Genomic DNA, 12,952 nt, shown 5'->3' on the forward strand with positions numbered 1-12,952 from the left:
ATTACTTTGGGTGGGAGACCCAAAATGCCACTTATCTAATCTAGTTTCTCTGATAGAGAGGAATGAGCCAAAGAAGAATAAATAGAAACAAAAAAGACTCCTAATCATATAGTCAGCAAATGAAAACTCAAAACACAGAGATGTTTTCTATTTAGAAAAGCTATCTTAAAAAGCAATCATTTGACAATAAAGTCATTTATATGAAACTTAATTTTATGAAGCAGTGTGACAAAGACCTTAAAATAACTGTTTAGAATACTCAAGAGATAAGGAATAACTTCTATTTAAAAAGAGGAAGAAATTATGAAAAACAGCATTGGGGGATGCCTGAGTGGCTCAGTTGGTTAAGCATCTGACTCTTGATTTCGGTTCAAGTAATGATCTCAGGGTCGAGAGATGGAGCCCAGAGTCAGACTCAATGCAGAGACTGCTTGAGATTCTCTCTTCCTCTCTTCTTCCCCTCCTCCAACTCACATCTGTGCACTAAATAAATATATAAATCTCTCTCTAAATAAATAAAATCTTGGGGCACCTGGGTGGCTCAGTGGGTTAAGCCTCTGCCTTCAGCTCAGGTCATGATCCCAGGGTCTTGGGACCGAGCCCCGAATTGGGCTCTCTGCTCAGTGGGGAGCCTGCTTCCCTGCCTCTCTGCCTACTTATGATCTCTGTCTGTCAAATAAATAAATACAATCTTAAAAATAATTAATTAATTAATTAATTAATTAAAGTCTTTAAAAAAAAGAAAACCAAGATAATGGAAACACTAGAAATAAAAATGTACTTTCAAAAATTTTTAAAAAGTAACAGATGAGATGAATTCTAGAGCATTAGAGTCTCAGAAAACAGTTTTCTGGGAAACGTACCCAAAACAATACATAGAAAGAACACAAAAACACAAAGTATATACATGCACACATGTATCTGTGTATGTGTGCACATACATACGTACAAAAAATTGAGAGAAACCAATATAATCTAAGAGGAGTTACATAAAGCAGGAATAAAATGTCTAGGAGAAAAATCTGAAAGACATATCTAGACAATTTCCAGAACTGAAGAAAGTCACAAGGCCTCAGATTCAACGTGTATTCCAAGTATCCACTCCAAATAAATAAACCCATACCTAGGCATATCACAGTGAAATTGTGATTAAGAGAAAACCTTAATAGACACAGGAGATGAAAGAAAAAACAGATTACCTTAGAAAGGAAACCAATTATAACAAAGGCAAGTTTCTCACTTGCAATAATAAAAAACCCAGGATCTTCAAAGCACTGAGGGAAAATAACTGTTAACCAGAATTCTATATCCAGTTAAACTACATTCAAAAGTGGAGGTAAGATAAAAACAACTTGAGACAAACAGTAAGTTGGCCTCCCAAAGATCTCATGAAAAGAAACTCTAAAGAACATGCTTCTGCAAAGTTAAGTCAACCCAGAGCAATCTCAGTGTGGTATCTCTTAGACACCTCAAACTCAACATACCCCAGACTAAACTGATGGCCTTCCTCTAAAAATCTCCTCTGCCCACAGTCTTCCCCATCGTAGCATACAAAAGATACATCTTGGGCCAAAAATTTTGGAATTGTCCTTTCTCTCAAATACCACAATCAGTCAACATACGTGTCTGTTCTACCTTCAAATTACCTCCAGCTTCAGATCACTGTTTACTATCTCCACCACTCTTCAAGCCATCATCTCTTTCCTGAATTGCAATAATATTGTAACCTCCTAACCGGTCTCTCTGCTTTTACTATTATAGACTATTCTCAACAGAGCAGTCAAGGTAATGTTTTTATTTATTTATTTATTAAAGATTTTATCCATTTATTTAACAGAGCACAAGAGCAGGGGGAGCAGCACAGAGGGAGGGAGAAGCAGACTCCTCACTGAGCAGGGAGCCTGATGTGGGACTCGATCCCAGGACAGAGGGAGAATGACCTGAGCCAAAGGCAGACCCTTAACCCCTTAACTGACTGAACCACCCAGGCACCCTTAAAGTAATCCTTTTAAAAGGCTAGATCATAACATTCCTTTGTTCACAAACCCTCCAATGGCTCCCTGTTTTACTCAGAATAAAAGCAAAAGTCTTCATTGCATCTTATAGTATCTAGTCCTCATCAAGTCCCCATCAAGGCCTTTCAAGACCTTGGCACCTGGACTTCTCTCTACCTGAAACAGTCTTACTCCAGGAATACAACTGTTGATTATAGTGTTCACTAGACTTACCAATATGTTCAAATCTTTAATGATAGTTTTTTAAACTCAAGTTTAAAAAAAGAGAAATTGAGTAATTTCCCCAACATTTTAAAGTTTGTGAATGACAGAGGGAGAATTAAAATGTAGACTAACACCATAGCCCTTGCTTAAGAAAAAGGCATTATTTAAAGGTGCTTGTCCTAGTTTCTGTTCCACATCTGGCCTGATCTGCTCATCATAGATATATTATCAATTCTATTCTTTGTTTCAGTGGATTTCATTCATTCATTTGGAAAAAAAAAAAAAATCTATTAACTATCTAGTAGTTTGCTTGGCACCCTAGGAAATGGAGAAAGAATAAAAATTCCAAATAACACATAATTCAGAAAGCAAGTTACTGTGGCTTGGGAATGTATTACCAGAGTATATTGGTTTTAAGAAATTTACCTTCCTAATCATTTTATTCAGGTTATTCTTCAGATTGATTTCGATCCCTGACTATATACCAGGGTAGGAGTTAGAGTAGCTTTTAAACAAATTGAGTGATGTGGATGGAAAGCTAGTTGGAGAATTAAAACATCCCACAAAAATGGAACTAGAGGGTATCATGCTTAGTGAAATAAGTCAAGCGGAGAAAGACAACTATCATATGATCTCCCTGATATGAGGAAGTGGAGATGCTACAGGGGGGCTTAAGGGGGTAGGAGAAGAATAAATGAAACAAGATGGGATTGGGAGGGAGACAAACCATAAGTGACTCTTAATCTCACAAAACAAACTGAGGGTTGCTGGGCAGAAGGGGGCTGGGGGAAGGGGGGTGGGGGTATGGACATTGGGGAGGGTATGTGCTATGGTGAGTGCTGTGAAGTGTGTAAACCTGGTGATTGACATACCTGTACCCCGGGGGATAAAAATATATGTTTATAAAAAATAAAAAATTTAGGGGCGCCTGGGTGGCTCAGCGGGTTAAAGCCTCTGCCTTCGGCTCAGGTCATGATCCCAGCGTCCTGGGATCGAGCCCCACATCGGGCTGTCTGCTCCGCGGAGAGCCGGCTTCCCCCTCTCTCTCTGCCTGCCTCTCTGCCTACTTGTGATCTCTGTCTGTCAAATAAATAAATAAAATCTTTAAAAATAAATAAATAAATAAATAAATAATTTAATTAAAAAAAAATCCCACAAAAAAACCACTCAGCAGATAACTGTCTACTTGTAACTGACTTGATGTGAACTGTGTCTCATTCATTCTAGAAGTATTCCAATTCCCTTGACCAACTGGGAACATTTATGACTGTTAATAAACTTTCCTGTATTAATTGAATGACTCACCACTGGCCTAAAGAAATTATTTCGCCTCCAAACACAAAGCAACTAATTTCACTTTTTATTTTATTTTACTTTATTTATTTATTTATCTATTTGCTTGACACAGAGAGAGAAACCACAAGCAGGGGGAGGGCAGGCAAAGGGAGAGGAAGAAGCAGGCTTCCAGTTGAACAGAGAGACTGATACGAGGTTCAATCCCAGGACCCAGAATAGTGACCTAAGCTGAAGGCACTTTACCACTTTACCGCTTTACCACTGAGTCATCCAGGTGCCTTAATTTCACATTTTAAATGTAAAGTACATTTAAATCCAATATACAAAACACAATTCCCAGAAAATTATCAAAACTAAATTGCCAGGAAACTAATTATGTGTAACTCAACTGAGTAAATAGTAAGCCTTTGACAATATCTTCATTTCCCAAATAATAGTTTATTTACCAAGCTGTTACCACTAAGGGTACAAGAAGGAAGAAAATTGTTTTCTTTTCCCATAAATACAGACTCATTTTGCCAGGTGTAACAGCAAATCCAAATGAAAATTCATTCAATTAAATAAGTTACTGGGTTGAGAAAAACGAGTACCAATGAAAGTAAAGCTATTTATTCGTTGACTCTTAAACTTTTACCCTACCATGTTCCTTATATCACTTACCTTATTTTTCATTTGCTAGTAATTTCAGTAAGTCTAAATAATGCAAAAAAAAAAAATTGTTTTGAGGGTCAGAACCAGAATCTTTCCCCAATCCTGATGCAAAACCAATGATGCACGTTTACTCAAACCCAACACCATCAGTCATCACCATCATCACTTGGGTGAAAACAGCGATGAATAGTAATTTAAAAAAAAAATAAATAACACTCTTGGCCTGGCTGTTGAAAATAGCACACTTAGAACCCTAAAACATTGCATATCACATCAGAGTAAATGACACACAAGCAACCAAGAGGGGATAATTGGTACTGATCTGATATCCAAAGCAAAGACATAAGACTTTGCTTCTTTCATACAGATAAAAACAGAGGAAACTGAAAAACATTTTACCCAGTAAAATAAACAAAGTGCAAGAAAGTAGAAGAAAGATAATCTAGTAATTTAAGAATCATCTCTAAACATCTACCATATTAATGCTGTTATGAGGAATTCCAGTTCTCTCAGTCATCCAAGCTCAAAGTCTTATAAAGCAAAGCTTTAGTTGCCTACAACATAAAAAAAAACAAGCCAGACTATTGTCTTTGAACGGGAGCGGGGGGGTCTATACCCTTATCCGTGGGGCACCATACCGTTTTGAAGAGAAAAATTTAGAAGAGAAAAATTACCCACAATGTAACAAGCTTTCACAAGCTACATGCTTTAAATATTCCACGCCCTAACCAAAAATCATCTGATAATAGTGAGCAAAAGATTCCAAGTACCGGTAAGGCAAGAGTCAAGAGGAGAATAAAAACAGTGTGGAGGGATACAGTACACTTTCTGGGAACAAAACTTTACCTCCATTTATTTTACACATTCATATAGTTTCTCAGATGTCCTATCTAGCTCCTCAGCCCCTCTTCTATATAACTCTATAACACACATATATGTACCTTATTTGCTGATGATCTTAAAACTATTTACTGGGATCCATTCATTGTTAATGTTCATAGAGTTCTCAAAATACCTTTTGTTTTTACATTCATTTGGTTGGAGACTCTCAGGAAAAAAATATCTGGGGGGTAGAAAATCCAGAATCCTTATCCCAGGACTCTCCAAGTCCTACATATTTGGAGAATCTCATTTGGCTTCACCTTACTGCTTAGAAAGCTTCTCAGAAAAAGGTGCTGTTGCTTCAAGCCTTGGCTTACTTTAGCATAAAGGAAGGAGAGATCTTTTTCCTTACCACCAAACTTTATCACATCAAACTACATATCACTATATGATAATTTCTTATTATTTTCTAAACGTCCTGTAGAAACATGCAGTTATATAAACTCCATGATCCAGGGACATGTTCTGTCCTATCCACTTCCCTCTTCCCAGCACCTTGTAACAGGGCCTGCCACACCATCAGGAGCTCAACAACTACCTGTTGAATAAATGAGCATTCCCTAACTTAGCAACTCTGCTAAGAGTGCCATTCTAAAAAACAAAAACAAACAAACAAAAAACCAGCTTGACAAAGAGGGGTATGATAACTGGAAAAGAAAGTATGAACAAAAGTGCTTTCTAATGACAACAGGTGCCACCATTAGAGCCAGCAGGTGGCATTAATTATTCCTCCCATCCCCTTGGACAGAAAGCCCAGGAAGTGTAAAGTTTTCTTGGTCCTGTCATTTCCGCCTTGTAAATTACCTAGTTTACTTTCCTAATTCCAAAGATTAGAATGCTGGGCTCAAAGTTCCTCTAAGAACAAGAACCATTTCTTACCACTATTTTTTCTATGAGGCCTACCGATCACAATTTCTTATACATAACAGGTGATCAATAAGCTTTTGTTGAACTGTTAATCTCTGAAGCAGTAGGAAGTTTCAAAAAACACTGGATTCTGGTGCCAGCTTGGTTACTAACTAGTTGTGCGGCTACAGAAAAATCACTTGATTTCTTAGTGCCTAAGAAGGAAAATAAAATAATTACAAAACTGCTTTGAAATTCAATGAGACATTATTACCTGGGTTACTGTTCTAAATAAAGAACACGGAGACCTTAAGTTACATAAGTACCCAAAGCTCCTGATAAGAACATCTCCACAAAACAATGAGCCCATCATGGCCTTAGTCTTTTGTTCAGGTCCTCACATGCCCCTCTTAGTGCTACAGAGTTAAATGTTTCAAATTCAGATCCTAGTAATTTTCTCTAGGTTCACAGCAGCTCTCTGGCCTATCAGCTCATACTCTCCATGGTCAGTCAGAGCATTTCTAACATAGCATCTGGCACACAGGAGATGTTCAAGAAATCTTGCATTGAATGATTAAACAAGAACAGCTAGTGTGGGTGATGGGGGCTGCACAGTAGCTGTGCCTTTGGTTAGGCAGATAATTGGAAACAAAACAAAATAAACGGGTGTATTAAAGGAGGGCTGGAACTTTAAGGCTTCTCAACGGTGAAGCCACTGTGCCTATAAAAACACAATAGCCTAATCTAGCGTTCTGACAAGTCAGTGAACCTTCTGTCTCCTCTCCAGCAAGGAAAGATTACTTTTTAAGGAAGTGATTTCAAAACTCCTCTGAGTTGCTGGTCCTTATGATAATGAAGGAATTAAGAGGTAAAAAGAGAACAATGCAGCCACTCTGGTTGGTTGTTTTGGTTCCTCATCACACCATCCAGAGGTCAGCAAGGAAAAGGGAAAGGTTCCTGAGTGGAGCAGTCCTTGGTTCTCTCTGCCAATTCTGTGTGGTCACCAACCTAGGCCATGGGGAATTCCAACCCTGCCAGTGCTAGTGAGGGCCACGCCACTAAACGAGCAGACATCCTCCTTGTCTGAAGGACTGGTTGTTTTCCCTCACTCCCATGTCAACCTAATACAAAATCTACCGTGTCTTTAGTCTCCGAGGACATCATACAAATTATAAATTTCTTACATGGGATTCAAGGTTCTTCATAAGAAACTCTCACTAAAAGTTATTAATCCACAACATACTCCTAAGAGATGGTTTATCAGTTCTAAAGGAAGTTTACTAAAAATGATCCAGCTCCCCTCAATCTTTCATGCGCCCAATCCCCAGGTTTTCTCAGCCAGAGACGCGAAAGCAGCCATGTACGATGAGCAGGAGGCTCAGAGCTGAAAGAGGCCCGGGGAGCTGAACCCACTCCCTTCCTCAGAGAGGCAGCAGCACCCAGAAGCTTAAATGGCTTTCCTCTTGTTAATAAGGCTGGTAGACCGAGCTCAGCTCTACTTCATACCTCAGTATCCTTTCCTCTAAACACTGAGGGAGGTGATGGTGGGTGAGGATGGGGAGTGAGAGGAATCAGACCATTCTGACTCTCCTGTTCAACAGTCAAAAAAAAAAAAAAGGCTGACTTGGGTGGGGGTGTTTTTTGGTTTTTGTTTTTCCATGTTAAGTGCTACAGCTTGAATCTCTGCTAAAAGTAACAGAAATTAACTGCAGACCATCGCTGTTGTTCAGGCCTTTGTGTTGTCTAGAGCAAATCCCTGGAGCAAATTACTGTTTCATAAGCAGATTAGTCCACTTTCTAGCCACAAAGTTATCTCCCTCATAGTGGGTAAGTATTCTAAGATAAGCGGAAAAACCCGCAGACTGAAATCAAATTACATCTGCTGTATACCCAACTAATTGGTCATTAGACTATTTTGTGCCAGTAAATCAGGTTCCCTGACTACAAAGTGGCTTTCCAGTGGCTTCGTCCATCCACCTAAGTGTGGTCACACAGGGCTATTTTTTTTGTTGAGTTCTGATTAGTTTTATTACTATTGTTTATTGAGAAATGTTATCTTCATTTCCTCCAACTCTTTCAGTATGGTTACTTTTCCTAACTTAGGGATTTTCCCAATCTCCCAATTATTTCATAAACTACAGTCTCCACTCCATTCATTCTCTGGTCAAGTATTATGTTTATTTTTTCAAGGTTCATGTTGATTATTTCAATTAAACTAAACAGTGACAGATGTGCGTGAAGACTGGGTGCATGCACATGCACATTTTAAAAAGGTAACGTGACCCTGAAGCATGGAGAAATTTTAAGCCTGAAAAATGATTTGCCCAAATGAGAGCCAGTGACAAAGCGGCATATCAGCAGAAGTCATCTTCACTCCCTCTCCACCATCAAATACTGTGGAGGTTTACTGCAGGCTCAAACATCAGGGGGCTATTCTGAAGCCTGAGCTGCAGGCACAGGCAGTAACAACAATGACCAAATCTAAATTGAATTGCCAAAAGAAGGCCATAGGGAAAGGGCAAAATACAGTGGATTTTTAAAAGTGGTTAAAAGGGCAGATTAGATGGTTGGGTCTCTCAGTATTTAATATAACCATTCCCTGTGCTCAAGGAGAAAAATTAATATTGAAAACTGAAGCATGGGACTTTGCTAGCAGAACTGACATAGTGGTTGATCACGGAGAACAAGAGTCCTCTGGTATTGTCTAAATGACTCAGTCTTACTAGGAGAACTTTAAAAGTAAGTATTCAAAGTTCAGGAAAGAAAAGTAATACTTGACTCAACTATGCAGTGGGCTTAAAAATAACAATTTAGGGGCCAGAAACCAACAACACCAAGACTCAGAATTTAATATTACAACATTCTAGTTTTCCACAAATCCTTTCAATCTGCTACAGAAATGGGGAATTTTTTTTTTTTAAAGATTTTATTTATTTGACAGACAGAGATCACAAGTAGACGGAGAGGCAGGCAGAAAGAGAGAGAGAGAGAGAGAAGCAGGCTCCCTGCTGAGCAGAGAGGCCAATGTGGGACTTGATCCCAGGACCCTGAGATCATGACCTGAGCCGAAGGCAGCGGCTTAACCCACTGAGCCACCCAGGTGCCCCAGAAATGGGGAATTTAAAGGATTTCCTCTATGGCTTCCCGGAGTGGATCATCAGTTATTCTTTATTTAATTATTAAGGTTTTAAATAAAATTCACAGGACACTCAGAAATAAAAGTGTCTTATTAGACACATTTGCCAAAGCAGGCAGGAATAAAGGTTTAGACAAGATTGTATTTTATATTATTAAGAGTTGAATGACTTTTTCCCCAAATCTCATACATTACATTCCACACTTATTTCTTGCTCAATCGCACATTCTTTAGAGACTTGGTCTTTCATTCTCTAATAAAGCAGAGGAAATTATTTTTTCTTTATTGTAATTCAATTGTTCATAAGAAGTCTTCTATTGAATTTAGATTGTAGTGGCTGTAATTAACTGATGAAATTTTCAATACATATTTAAACTACTTCTGTCTACCATCACTGTTGACATCCATGAGTCAGCACTAGCATTTTATGACAAAAACTGCTAAATGTCAGCAATTCATTTTTTCAGGTCAATAACTGAAAATGATTCTAATTATTGCAATCAATAGCTGAGATTAAGTTATATTTCAATAAGCAGAAAAATTCAAATAGATGCAGAATAAGACAGTATTATGTATTCACGAACCTCCCTTCTACATTTAGAACTGAAATCAACAATTTAGTCCCCTTATAGTTAAGATTAATTCATGGTTGTACAAATGAAAGCTAGCGTCTCTGGCCTAACACCCTACTTTTAAGATTCTGTTGCTTTTCACTGAAAGAACAACTTAAAATACTAGGGTCATAAAGGGTAAACAAGCAAATATAAATTTCACCAGAAACCTGAGTTTTGAATTATGACTTCAAAGTACCTAATCACTTCAATCAAATGCTTAGGCACGTACTTCTGTTTTTTGAAGAGAGTATGCATGTTTCATCAAATCTAGATAAAAAGCACCATATAAGAAAATCGTATTTTGGAAAACTAACTCAACATACTATGCGTGTGTGTGTGTGTTTGTACGTAAGTGTCGCTTTCAAAAAATGCCCAGAAAAAAGAACAGCATCTCCCACCTCTATTTATTCTTAGGTGATTGTTTAATAGCAAAGTTAGTTTACATTTGAAGACATTTTGAATAATCTTATTAAAAACCAATTCTAACAATTTGGCTCATGTTTAACTCTTCAGTTATTTATCCATTAATCTCTTTAAGTGCCTCCTTCCCTAGCACAGCTGTAATTCAAGGGGTAGCCAGCAGTTGGCCTCCATTTCAGTGGATTTTCATGAAAGCCCAGATTTCTTTCTGCAAACTTTTTAAAAAGTTGTATGAAAAATAACTTTTTCATAACTTAAGGGCTTATAAAAAACTTTCAAAAGGATCCAAAAGAAACACATTTTCTATTAAAAATAAAAACCAAACAAAAGGAAGCCACATACATTGTAAAGATGTTCTCTCCAAAACATTCTGTTCAGCAGATCTGAAATGTCTCCAAAGGGACAAGAACCACTTGGTTTGGAAGCAACAAATGAGAACCCATAACAGGTTGGTTAAAAGCCAACAGCGACAACCGTGAGATTTTTAAAGCAGATTAGGAGTGGCTGAGATACCAGGCATGGGCCTTACCTAGTCTCCCTGCTCCATGTACTTGGCATACTTTCAACTGTAGCATTCAACCACCTAGTATAGCTGTTCAAAAGCCTCTGTCCTTGGTCCTCTCTTCTTTTCTCCTTTTACATTGTCCCCTGAAGACTGCAATCCTACTAACTACAGTGGTTATGATGACAACTCCTAAACCTACGTCCCTGTTTCTGTTATATCTCCCAAACTTAATTCCCCTATCTCCAAATTCTGACGTACGTATTTCCACCAGGATATGCTATCATCATCTCACACATAACACATACAAAACAAATGTATTCATCTTTATCAAACTAATTCCCTCTTTCAGTTTCCCTGCCTGGTAACATTAATCCCGTTGTTCTGGTCACCAAGAATTAAACCACAGGAACAATCCATCCCACATGTATTTCTACAGGATGATCTTGCCACTTCACCAACAAACACATAATGGAGTCTAATTCCTCTCTCGAATGTGAACTAGCCTTAAGACTCACTTATAACTGGAAGAATGTGACTGAAGCAATACTATGAGACTTCAGGGACTAAGTCAGAAAGACCATGAGGAAGGAAGGAAGGTAGGGAGAGAGGGAGGGAAAAAAGACCACGAAGCTCTTGCCTGATTCTCTCGGAACTCTTTCTGGTGAAAGCCAGCTGCCATACATGAATGTCAACTACCTTAAGACTCCTATGCTAAGAGACAACATGTAGTCCCAACCTGGCCCAATCTTCCAGTTTTCTTACCAAGTTGCCATAATATGAATATGAATATAAGCTGTCCTGGATCCTCTTGACCAATTCATCTGCCAACTCAATGCCACCAACTGTACTTAGTAAATACACTGAGAAGAATCACCCAGCTGAGCCTTGCCCTAATTCTCAACACATAAAATCATGAAACATATTATATAAGTAGAATAAAATCCACAACTTCCTTCTAAGCATTTAATATGTTGTAAGTGGAGTTGTTACTATGTGGAGCTGAATATTAACTGACATGCCACTTCTTTCCCTCCTCCATTCCCAGGGCCATCAACAGAGGAAGAAGCTCTCATCATCTTAGATCTAGATCATTATAACTGGTTCCAGAGCCTCCTCACTATAATCTGCCATTACAATCTATCTAACCTAATAGTTTCGACCTGAAAACTACTTTTGCATACCAACACTACAATCAACACCAGTCTCATTGATGGTTTCCATTTGTAGAAAGTTTTATAATGCAAACTTGATTATACAACAACTGCCAGAGATCTGTCAATATGGCAAATATTCTTTTCCTTACTTTAGGGATGAGGAGATCAGAGTCAAGGAGATTAATGTTTGTACAATAAAATTATTACCACCACCATCACCACACCATCATCAACATCACCACTAACATCTCCACCACCATCACCACCATAACCACCACCATTACCACCATCACCACCATCACCACCAATATCAACACTATCACCATCACCACCACCACTACTACAGTAAGGATGACTTATTTACTCACCTAACAATATGCCATTCTGATTCTAGCCTCTGAACATCTGCTCACAAAATTTCCTCCTTTCTCCTGCTATCTACTTAAACCTTGCTCATACATTAGTGTAAATGCTACCTCCTCTCCAGCCTATCTCTGTTGCTTTCTTTCCATTATTCCTACAGAATTAATAAATTTTATCCAAAATATAACACTGGATTGTTTATCTTGCTCAAGTACGTTGGTCTCCCTTTCCAGGCTGGCATTCAGCTAATACACATCCATACGTGCAGCAATGTTGAGTGCTCACAACCAGTGTCTGTTCTGACCAGTCAGTACTCATGACATACTGTCTATTAAATATTTTGAATTTCATCTCTGCTTATTTCCTACACTAAACAATAAGCTCTTTAAGAACAGGACCCTTGTCTTATAAAGAAGTACTATATCCTCTAAACCAAACACAGTACTAAGCACACAACTAGTATTCAATATATATTTGATAACTGATTTGAAGGTAGTAAAGTGTGTTGTGTTACGAAAAAAAAAAAATATCCCTAACTCATGTCTACACTGGAAAGAGAGTTGAAAAGATAATAAAATATTTTCAAGATCAGCATTTTAATGTCAGGGACATTTTATAATTTATCATTTACAGATATTCTGTGCAGCCCACAACTGCAAAATGTGCTATAAATGTTTTTACCAGGAGTGTGAAAAAAATGTTTCAAAAATATTCAAGGAGTAGATGTCTTACCAGCCCAAAATAAAATGTTTGCTGAGGCTACAAGACTGGCAGAACTCTGCTTCATTTCAAAAAGTTTCCAGGCAATGGAAATGTTTTCCTGGAAAATACTACCTTTTATTTAGAGAACACTTGCCATGAACACT

At 38.0% G+C, this 12,952-nt stretch overlaps 1 protein-coding gene across 5 annotated transcripts in view; it reads right to left on the bottom strand.

Moving 5' to 3' along the window:
- Positions 1-12,952, bottom strand: part of THADA (THADA armadillo repeat containing) — a gene marked incomplete at its 3' end in the record, with an annotated part of 120,989 nt that overhangs the window by 47,099 nt on the left and 60,938 nt on the right. The window lies entirely within an intron of this gene.

The sequence above is a fragment of the Mustela nivalis genome (assembly GCF_964662115.1).
Source record: "Mustela nivalis genome assembly, chromosome: 8".
Classification (NCBI taxonomy): domain Eukaryota; kingdom Metazoa; phylum Chordata; class Mammalia; order Carnivora; family Mustelidae; genus Mustela; species Mustela nivalis.